This window comes from Lipotes vexillifer, unplaced genomic scaffold, assembly GCF_000442215.2.
Source record: "Lipotes vexillifer unplaced genomic scaffold, Lipotes_vexillifer_v1.1 scaffold66, whole genome shotgun sequence".
In the NCBI taxonomy this organism is placed as follows: domain Eukaryota; kingdom Metazoa; phylum Chordata; class Mammalia; order Artiodactyla; family Lipotidae; genus Lipotes; species Lipotes vexillifer.
The window spans coordinates 1381124-1391494 of record NW_006788130.1 but is presented as its reverse complement, the minus strand read 5'-3'; positions in this window follow the sequence as shown (position 1 = coordinate 1391494).

The following is a 10371-nucleotide window of genomic DNA, read 5'->3' as shown; positions in this document are numbered from 1 at the left end:
GTAGGGAAAACTCAACTAGGTAGAATGCTTAGCATCAGTTGTATTTTTATGGTTAACAGCATAATGGCAGTGCTTTATTATCTATACTTGTAAACCATTCCTAGAGACACCATCATTATTAAAATAAACAGATAAACTTATTTCGCAGCTAAATATCAGAACATTTTGGCAAACATACAGAAAAGTCAGTGTGATTATAAGCACATCGTGGAGAAAGTAAACCCTTAATTCCCTTAGCAACTTGCTTTGTCATTCTCTTTCTACATTCTAACAACAAACAATCAGCATACTCTGCACAATCATTTTCATTTCAAGCGCTGAAAACCTAGTTATTCCAACACTGTACCAATGTCAATAAGATAACATTTCTAGAATTCACAAATTGTAATGTGTTGGTGTAAAATAAATGATCAAGTAACTAATTCAAGTGTAAATAGACATTTTCTTTCCTCTCAGAGAAACTAGTATTACTAAAGTATATTTTGAATAGCAAACTCTTTCAAAACAAACCAGTTTAGTCCAAATTTTTGGTTTGAAATTCCCATATTACCCATAGTGTAATATCAGATAATATAATTCATACTTTTTTATCTGTGAATTTAAATTGCATTTTTGTTTAGATATATGGATGTATCTGTGAAGTGTGGTTATGATATTTATTACTCAGCTCTTGTTTAAATATTTCATAAACATTTCTTGTAATGTAAACAAATGCACTGTCCAGCCCAGCTTTCCTGTTGCGGTCATGAAGTCATTCCTCAAGGCACAGAGTAGGGAACCTATGACATGAATGAAAAGAGTAAGACTGATGATGAAAACATCACACCCACATTCTGTATTCTTAAGCTGTTTGCTTTATTTTATTTTAAAATTTATTTATTTATTTGTTTATTTTTGGCTGCTTTGGGTCTTCGTTGCTGCGCACGGGCTTTCTCTAGCTGCAGCGAGTGGGGGCTACTTTTCGTTGCGGTGCGCAGGCTTCTTATTGCGGTGGCTTCTCTTGTCGCCGAGCACGGGCTCCAGGCATGCCAGCTCAGTAGTTGTGGCTCACGGGCTTCAGTAGTTGTGGCACACGGGCTTCAGTAGTTGTGGCTCGCAGGCTCAGTAGTTGTGGTGCACAGGCTTAACTGCTCCGAGGCATGTGGGTGCTTCCCAGATCAGGCTTGAACCCGCGTCCCCTGCACTGGCAGGCAGATTCTTAACCACTGTGCCACCAGGGAAGTCCCTTAAGCTGTTTGTTTTAGATTTCAAAGCATTTTAAGAGAAGTTAGTTCAGACAACAAATACTTATTCAATCTACCATATGCACAGCATAGTTCTTCCACCCAGTATCTGGATAACTGCTTTTCTTTCTTTATTCACCTGCTTTTTTTTTTTTTTTTTTTTTACTTTTGCTATTATAGGTAATCCAGTTGAAAATATACACGATTATTTAACACCATCTTTCTGATATCATAATAAATATTCTTTTCATTTAATTCTGACAACACTAGGCTATAGATTATTATTCCCATGTTCTTGATGGAAGAAGAACAAAGAAACAGAGGCTCAGAGTGGTTTGTCAATTTCCCCAAGATCACAAACCAAGTTAAAAGACCAGGATTCCAACACAAACTTTTCTGCAACGAATCTGTCTTCTTTTCACTGTGCCAGTGAGTTTTAAATGAACCATCCTATTTCTGTATTTAATCTCATTACATGCAAAGGTTTATGGCAAAACAAGAATCTCTTATGAAACTGAGGTCTAAATCATTATAAAACACATACCTTCACAGTACACCGGAGTAATTAAATAAACCAGAATGTATCATCCAAAATCAGTCACCCACAAAATGACCAAGCTTATGAAATATAGATCATACATTTAAAAAGACATTTGCTGTAAAAGTCAGAATTGCCACTAAAACTTTTTCCAGAAGCATCTTGGAGGCCCAGATGTCCAGAACCACTGATCCCTGAAACCACCTGAGCAACATGTGTGGTCACCAGTGGACTCCGAACAGCAATCATTCCCTGGAACTTAAGGAAAATGTCAGCAATGCTACTTCTTTTATTGCTCAGCTTGCTCTGCCCTGACTGACTTATGAGAGAGAAGCTCCTACAGCCACAGGTAAGGAAGTACATGACTACGGGTCTATCCTGAGCCTTCTTGTGCCTGGCGTGTGTTGGCACAAAAGTCCAACTGGATAGGATCAAATTATCTTCATTCTAACTGTCTTGGTAACAGTGTCAGTCAGTGAGTCCTTTGTATCTCTGAGTCTGCTTTTCCCCTGAAAGTGGAAAGTAATAAGAATGTCTTTCTCTGAATGCCGGGTGTAAGATAACATGAATACAATATAAATAAACCTACTAACCAAATTCTAAAGTCCTGTACAGATTTAAAGGGTAAGGGATCAACATCTTTTTGTATTTTTATTTCTCATATGTTAACCAGTAGTGTCCAACAAGCAATAGACAATATAATCTAGTTTAATTCAGCATTTGTTTGCCAACATATGGGAAAAAATGCAGTCTGTGAACATTTCATTTTTCCTGAATTTGCCTATATGCAAACATTTTTGCTCATTATTGCTTTAGGAATTTGAGGATTTTTAATAAAAATAACTTTACTCAAAATGTTATTTTGAGCAAAAGTTGAAATATATATATGTAAAATCATATTTTAAAAGACAGGGTATTTGATTTCTTTTTTGATATTTCTAATGTAGGTCTCCAAATTAGGGATTAATTGAACTTAATAAATTCAATGAAACTTGAAATTCTGAAAATTCACAATTTATTGAGTATATGATTTTCCAGGAACATCTCTTATTCCTCTAGCTATTTTGATGATTATCATAAGTTTGATTTGCCTTCCTGTCCCTGGAACCTCAAGTTGATTTTTAGCAAGTTAAATCAGTATTCAAATGATCATTGTCAGCTCAAAAAAAAAAAAAAAATGCTGAAATAGCTGGTGGTCTTCTCTGATTTAAATAATGAAGAAAAGTAATTTCCCTCCCGCCTCCCTTTTTTTGTGACTCTTATCACGATATGAATGTTAGGCAAGAAGTTAGCCATGAGCAACGAAAGGTGCCCCGTGGGCTGAACGTCCAATAGCCGCCTAATCCTGCCAAGTTATATGCTAACGCCGCCCCAAACATGCCCCCATCAGTACTCCAAAATAGGGCACTGGAAAAATCCCCCACTGGCCGACTGAGGGACTTTCCCCACTCTGGCACATGCGCACACCTCACGCCATCATGTCCTTAGATAACCTTTGGCGGCCACTGGGCTCATTAAATGTTCATAAATATTCTATGAATACATACATCTAATTATAACAGGCAGACTGAATTATGGGAAGTACATGCACAGCAGAGCCTCTTATTATATAAACGGCAGCTGTCAATTAAGACTGTCAATAAACTACCTCCTAGATTATGCAAAAACCTTGCTTAAAAACTCTACACCCCAGCCTTCCGGGGCCATTGCCTTCCTTGGCCTGGCCCACCTCTCTCTTGAGATGTTCTCTCCTTATCTTCAATAAACTCTCTTGCAACGGGTAAGACCTCAGATTCTTCTTCGCGTCCTTACCAAGAACCGAGGCCCACGCGAGGGGGTGTCTCCAGACCCTCTTCCTCTAACATGAAGAACTATTTTGGAAGGAACCAGGACCATGCCCTGCCCTCTAATCAGATATGTCCCCTTTTTGTAAATGAGTCTCCTTCTTTTGTTATGGAGGATGTTTAAGATATCTTCAGGTTGAACAGACCTAGAAAATAAATAATTTGAAACAATTTGAGAACAAAATAACACTATATATATTTGTGAAGTGGGAGTTACAGAATATAGGACTTCAACTGGAAGAAAAGTTGAAAGGTTTGGAACCCTAGTAGAAAATACAACTTTTAAATAACAAACTGGGCCTAAGATTTTTAAGAAGCTACATATAGGTCTCCCAAATCAATGTGACAATTGAAAAGAACATACCAAATAAGTCAACCTTAGAGAAACGAACATAACAACCTCATTCTGCTTTGGTGCCTGGATCATTTAACTGGAGTGATAAACCTTTAGGAAAAATGCGTCTTCCCTCTGGCCATAAATAAGGTATTTATAATTTGAAAACTCAGCGTCAGGGATGTTAAGCATGTGGTATTCTTTGGCAATAATAGTGCAATCATCTGAATTTTTAAAACCTGAGACTTTACATTTTGCCATGCCCATTCACCGGACTACTTTTCTACAGCGATCGATGTTCTACTTTCCTCCCCTCTCCATCTACGTCCGCAGAGTTATAGTTCTATCTCCAGGCTTTCCCAGAGATAGAAAGACAAATTATAATTCAATCACCCCCATAATATTCTAATATTTGGAAAATATGCCTTAGCTGAACATTTTTACAAGCATCTCCATTTCTTTTACATGAAGGCAACATTAGCCATTTTAATGAACTATCAATGGCTGATGAATGAGAATATCCACGTCAGATCATTTGATATTGAGGTCATGCAGCCAAGTGTGGTAAATTAGTACTTATAAATGAAATTCAATCCAAAGCAAAAATTCCACACTTGAAATTAATCTCACGTGCTGGCAATCAGACTAACCATTTAATGACTGAAGTACTGTTTTGTTCTATGATTCTACAGTACAACTACCACATAATAACCATACTGCATAACACTTGATTAAATGTCTCTGCAGTATGTACAGTAAGTAAAGCGCTGTTCAGAGGGTGTAGTGAATTCAAGGATTTTGAGGTAACATAGTGACATAACCACGAGTGTCTAACTTGTCTATGCCTCCAGTCACCATTATTATGGGCATTAAGCAGTCCTGAAAGGGTTTTCAAAAGTGCAAGAATAAATAAATAGGAAAAAATGAGCCCATAAAAAGGATTTGTAGAAAAAAACAAGGCTACGGCACTCTAAGTGCCAGCAGTAATACATTTTAAACTTAGCTATATACTACAAAAAAACTGAAATCAATTTAATCATTTTACACAGAACTATTTAAAGAGGTATCTCCCACCTTGTTGATTTTGAAACGTAGCTTTTTTTGCTCTTTTACAGTAACATGGGCAGGTCCTTTAAAATATATCCATTCCAATCATTACAATGAAAGAAAAAATAAGTAAAAATTTCTCTGTAGAGTGATTATACTCTACATTTATGTAGGTTATATACTTAGTATTTAAGAGATCCAGCATAATTAACATAAAAACTATTATAAAAATAACAATAATAAATGTTTTAAATGCTTCTAGATAAACCACCAATGATGAGTTTGTAATGGGAACAAAAAAATGCCTCAGTTTTTATAGCAAAGAATAAGCCATTAAACTCTTATTTCTAAAGTAGTTGGATATTTCTCTCACCATAAGTTGACAAAGTCTTTAATGAAGAAACTGTAATGTAAAAGACAGGGGCTTAACCAGAGAAATATAAGAAATAAAATCATTGCGAAGAAAAAATACCAAACTAAACTGACAGTTTGGAAAATGCATACATGCTTTCAGAAATTAGATCAATAGTGTAAAAGGTGTAAACTCTTATCTCAAAGTAATTTTTTACTTCCAATTAAATAAGATCTTAACAGAATCTCATTATTATAAACATAATAATTAAAAATATGTTTGGGGAAACAAATGGTTGTGAACAAACCAATCAATTTGAAAATGAGACTAGTTAGTGGGAACTTTCATCAACAGACATTAAAATGTATAAATGGTGGAAAAAATAAAATATCCAGAAATATAGTGTAGTAGTTGTGAAAATGGCATTTATAACAAAATTCTCATTTTAAATGATTAAGAGGAAGATGGTTCATACAGGCTGGATCACTTGATTTTCTATTTGGAAAAGGAGATTCAATAATTAAATTTATATCTTAAAGCAAAAGCAAAGAAGAAATTAAATTCTAGTCGCTTAGGGAGTTAACATTATCACCAAAAAATAATACAGTGACTAGCCAGAGAGATCCCTAGTGTTAAAAGATTATTCCCCAGGACAGAGCAGTCCAATAGAAAGATAATTGAAGCCACACATGCAAGCATGTATGTAATTTAAAATTTTCCTGTAGCCATATTTTTTTAAAAAGGAGAAATAAATTTGAACATATTTTAATTAAACCAGTGTATTGAAAATATTATCATTTCAAATGTAATCAGTAAGAAACATTGTTAATAAAGGAATATTTTATATTACTTTTTGGTACCAAGTTTTGGAAATCGGGTATATATTTTACATTTACACCCATCTCAGTTTGGACCAGCCACATTTCTAGGGGTCAAAATCACACGTTGCCAATGGATACCCTTTTGACAGTGCAGCCCCAAGGTGTGACACTTTCCTACTTCTTATTTTGCCTGAGAGCTTCACCTCTAAAGTGATGTTTTCTAGGTGAGAGACTATCCTGCCATCTTGATTCAACTTTGTTACCCGCACGTTGAAAGTTTTTATTTATACATTTTCAAGGTCTGTCCTGATGTTCGTACACTGTGGTTAAAATCTGAACTAATTGCTTAGCAAGACTCCAATTGCTCCCCCTCCGCTATCACCAACCTCCCCACGCTTCCTCCGTTATCCCAAGGTTGACAGCAGCCTCTGCTTTTCCACTTCTGCTTAACTTGGGGGCTCTGACAATTTCTTTTGCTTTCTTACTTGCTAGCTCTGCTTAAAAGGATAGTTGAATAGTTATTTAATTTGCCAGTTTTAAGTGTTTACTAGGGAGCTTTCTTTTTTCATATTGCTGAGTGTGCTATATTCATGGAAGCCCACAGTACCATTCTTCACTATTGGTCTCCATACTTTTTTAGACTTCCACCCAGTCACCAGAGTGAACTCTTAAATTATAAACTTTTTAAAATGAAAATGTTAGACATCTCTCTACAAAATAGCGTTATAATTACCCTTTATTTGGCATGTAATTCCGTTCTTAATCCAGTCCTTGGCTATTTCTTTGTCTTCCTCTTCAAAAGCATTTATTTCACACGGAACTATAAGCTACCTGTATAAGCGTGCTTTCAGTGCAAAGGTGACATGCTTTTTCAGGACTACAGACTTTTTCTTATGCAGCATTCTCCATTCAGCCTGTGACATTCTTCCATCCTCTAGCCCTTGATTGCCTTCTAAAAAAATAATAACAGTAATTCTCATTCATGAGTCAGATGAAAAATTCTCATATTTGAATTTATTCTTCATCTTCCCATTAGCAAAAGGAACCATTACCTTTTACACCCCAATTGCAACAAGGTAAAAATGCTAAAAAACATTTTTGATATTTTACTGAACTTAATATTTTATATATCTAATGGATTGTAGATTCCAGAAGGCAGAATACATACATATTCATATTCTTTTTTACAAACCTTTAATATGTGCAGTTAGTGACAAGCCTGAAATCAAAGTTTCCAGTACATAGCACATTGTATAAGCCCAATAACTGATTGGTTCAGTGAATGAATAATGTGAAAGGTGGTTCTAAATTTAAAGATTCTTTAAAATAAAAAGCTCCTATTTGTAATTATTTGAACCTCATGCAGTCCTTTTTTGTTTTTTTGGTTAGTATTTCCTGAGGGGGGAAGAACTCCAGTGCTGTTAATTTTGTACTGTTGCTGTGTTGGTGTATTTTTTTTTTTTTTTTTTTTTTTTTGCAGTACGCGGGCCTCTTACTGCTGTGGCCCCTCCCGTTGCGGAGCACAGGCTCCGGACGCCAGTGGCCATGGCTCATGGTCCCCGCCACTTCGCAGCATGTGGGATCTTCCCGGACCGGGACACGAACCCGTGTTCCCTGCATCAGCAGGCAGACTCTCAACCACTGTGCCACCAGGGAAGCCCGTGTTGGTGTATTTTTAAACTGTGTGCTAACTGCAATAAATTATATCAACTGAGAAAGAATATATAGTTGACATATAACATTAGGTTAGTTTCAGGTGTACTGCATAGTGATTTGACATTTGCATATATAATGAAATGATTACTTCCATAACCTCCCATACAAAGTTTTGTTTTGTTTTGTTTTGTTTGGCTGCATCGGGTCTTTTGTTATGGCATGAGAGATCTTCATCGTGGCATGTGGGATCTTTCTGTTGCGGCGCATGGGCTCTTCGTTGCGGCACACGGGCTTCTCTCTAGTTGTGGCGTGAGCTCCGGGGTGCATGGGCTCTGTAGTTTGTGGCATGCAGGCTCTCTAGTTGAGGTGCACTGGCTCAGTAGTTGTGGTGCATGGACATAGTTGCTCCGCAGCATATGGGATCTTAGTTCCCTGATTGGTGATCGAACCCACTTCCCATGCATTGGAAGGCAGATTCTTTACCAGTGGACCACAGGGAAGTCCCCATACAATGTTATTGCAATATTATTGACCATTTTTCTTATGCTGTATATTACATCCCCATGGCTTATTTATTTTATAACTAGATGTTTGTAGCTCTTAAACTGCTTTAGCTATTACACCTTCCCTACCCTCCTTCCTTCCGGCAACTACCCATTTTTTCTCTGTATCTATGAGTCTTTTAATTTTGTTTTGTTGGTTGGTTTTTTAGATTCCACATATAAGTGAGATCATAGGGTATTTGTCTTTCTCTGTCTGACTTATTTCACTTAACATAATACCCTCTTTATATGTATATACACACACACATATATCACATCTTCTCTTCTATATTCATTCATCTATCCATGAACACTTAGGTTGCTTCCATATCTTGGCTATTGTAAATAATGCTACAATGAATATTTGGGTGCATATATCTCTTCAAATTAGTGATTTTGTTTTCTTTGGGTAAATACCCAGAAGTGGAAATGCTAGATTGATACCCAGAAGTGGAAATGCTAGATTGTATGATTCTGTTTGCAATTTTTTGAGGAAGCTCCTTACTGTTTTCCATAGTGGCTGCACCAATTTACATTCCCACCGACAGTGCATGAAGCTTCCTTTTTCTCCACATCCTTACCAAAACTTGTAATTTGTTGTGTTTTTGATGATCACCATTCTGACAGGTGTGAGGAGGTATCTCATTGTGGTTTTGATTTGCATTTCCCTGATGATTAGTGATACTGAGTGTCTTTTCATACTGAGTGTCTTTGACTCTCTACATGTCTTCTTTGGAAAAATTTCTATTCAAGCCCTGTGCCCATTTTAAAATTTTAATATTTTTATTTTTAAAATTTTTATTGGAGTATAGATGATTTACAATGTTGTATTACTTTCAGGTGTACAGCAAAGTGGATCTGTTATACATATACATATATCCACTCTTTTATTTTTTAGATTCTTTCCCCATATAGGCCATTAAAGAGTATTGAGTAGAGTTCCCTGTGCTATACAGCAGGTTCTTATTAGGTATCTATTTTACATATAGTAGTGTGTATATGTCAACCCCAATGTCCAAATTTATTCCTCACACCTGTTATTCCCTGGTAACAATAAATTTGCTTTTTAGACCTGTGACTCTACTGCTGTTTTGTAAATAAGTTCATTTGTACCCTTTTTTTTTTTTTAGATTTCACATATAAGAAATATATGATATTTGTCTTTCTCTGTCTGACAGTTCACTCAGTATGAAAATCTCTATGTTCATCCATGTTGCTGCAGGTGGCATTATTTTGTTCCTTTTTATGGCTGAGTAGTATTCCATTGTATATATGTACCACTTCTTCTTTATCCATTCCCCTGTTGATGGACATTTAGGTTGCTTCCATATCCTGGCTATTGTAAATAGTGCTGCGAGGAACACTGGGATGCATGTATCTTTTCAAATTATGATTCTCTCCAGAAATATGCCCAGGAGTGGGATTGCTGGGTCGTATGGTAGTTCTATTTTACTTTTTTAAGGAACATCCATACTGTTCTCCAGAATGGCTGTACCAATTTACATTCCCACCAACAGTGTAGGAAGATTCCCTTTTCTCCACACACTCTCCAGCATTATTTTTTTATTATTATATTTTTTAACAACTTTATTGGAGTATAATTTCTTTCAATGCTGTGTTAGTTTCTGCTTTATAACAAAGTGAATCAGTTATACATATACATATGTCCCCATATGTCCCCATAGCTCTTCCCTCTTCTTGCGTCTCTCTCCCTCACACCCTCCCCATCCCACCCCTCTAGGTGGTCACAAAGCACCAAGCTGATCTCCATGTGCTATGTGGCTGCTTCCCACTAGCTATCTATTTTACATTTGGTAGTGTATATATGTCCATGCCACTCTCCACTTCATCCCAGCTTACCCTTCCCGCTCCCTTTATCGTCAAGTCCATTCTCTAGTAGATCTGTGTCTTTATTCCCACCTTGCCCCTAGCTTCTTCATGACCACTTTTTTGTTTGATTTTAGATTCCATATATATGTGTTAGCATACAGTATTTGTTTTTCTCTTTCTGACT